Consider the following 1,397-nt stretch of genomic DNA (forward strand, 5'->3'; position numbering starts at 1 on the left):
GTTGTGGTTTGCTATTGGCCGATCTCATGTGAGTGACAGGTTGCCCCGCCCACATCATCAGAGAAGAGAGGCTGCGAGAGGAACTTATTCTGATTCAAGATTATTAAAACAATAATGATGTGCACTGATAAATCATTCATAATAAACACTGCAATATTCAATAATAAAAAAAGAATTGCTCATTTCAATTTAGTGACTTTTTGATCCAGACTTGCTTAATTTTTCCACATGATGTCAGTAGTACATGCATACATTTCAGACTCTAATTATGATTGTGATTGTATCCCTTGCAGATCAGTTCTCATTGGTCCTGATGGTTGTGAGGGCCCGCCTCTGCCACCTCTCCACCAATCCACACAAGAGAGATGTGACGTCCAATCACGCGCTTAGATTTCTGCGTTCTGGAGCTGATAGGACACAAACCACACCCAGGTGAGATCAGGCTACTCTGGTGGAAAGATGTATATTAATTAGTGTATGTATATTAGTTGAAGGTGTGACAAACGGATGCTAGGAAACAATTAGAAACTAGATTTTCAATTAGAAACACACAGGGATTCATCTTTCTGAAGACGCTGAGCTTTCCCTCCCTCGGGGATTTAAGCTGCTGTGACTTTGATTGTGAATTTGAATTTGATTAAATGCAACCTTCACTGTGTAAACAGGTAGTTTGGTGTTAAAGTCCCCCTATAGTCAATCATTTTATCCATTAATACTCATTTTTGATCACCAAAATCAAATATTTAAAAGTTTTTTCCTTGAAAAGCTCCTCGACACCCTTGCCTCATTTAGTATGCGCGGCTCTATGAATATGCAAATGAGCCCCGCCTCCAGTCACTCACTCAGCTCAGAGATCCACTGGTTGACGATCACACGTTGATCTGATTGGTTACAAGGTAGTTTGTGACATCAGAAACACCAGCGATTTCAAAGCGTGTTTTTGAGACTGTCTTTGGTTCACTGCAGTTTTAAGGAGGAAATACTTAGCAATGCTGTCGACTTATGAATCTACACATGGTTTAATATATTAAAAACACCACATAGACACATAAACTACATTAAACGCTGGATTTTCACCACAGGGGGACTTTAAAGGAATAGTTCATCCAAAAATGGAAAAGTCGCTCATCCTCATGTCGTTCATCTGCTCGTTCAATGAAAGCAAACTTTTTTTTTCTTTTTTTTAATGTTCCATACAAGTAGTTATAAATATAAGAGTCTATTTATACGGAAAGTAATTGCTTTTGCATCAACTTACATTTAGGTCAGCTTCACCCACACTCACACACACAGTGCAGCGGGTCACAGTCACATCGCATGAGTGTTGAAGGCCAGTGCAGTCAGCCAGCAATGTCAAGCACTCAAGCAAATATAATAAATGCTAATGCTGAGTGTCC

The 1,397-nt window shown here is 39.5% G+C and overlaps 1 protein-coding gene across 1 annotated transcript in view; it reads left to right on the forward strand.

The window, feature by feature from the left end:
* Nucleotides 1–293: 293 nt before the first annotated feature.
* The window catches only part of frmpd1b (FERM and PDZ domain containing 1b), a 41,951-nt gene continuing 40,847 nt past the window's right edge, over nucleotides 294–1,397 (forward strand). The window contains exon 1 of the mRNA XM_082176850.1: nucleotides 294–432. The gene's annotated coding sequence lies outside the window, so the exon portion shown is untranslated. The remainder of the gene's footprint in view (nucleotides 433–1,397) is intronic.

This window comes from Leuciscus leuciscus, assembly GCF_965113295.1.
Source record: "Leuciscus leuciscus genome assembly, chromosome: 8".
Classification (NCBI taxonomy): Eukaryota; Metazoa; Chordata; class Actinopteri; order Cypriniformes; family Leuciscidae; genus Leuciscus; species Leuciscus leuciscus.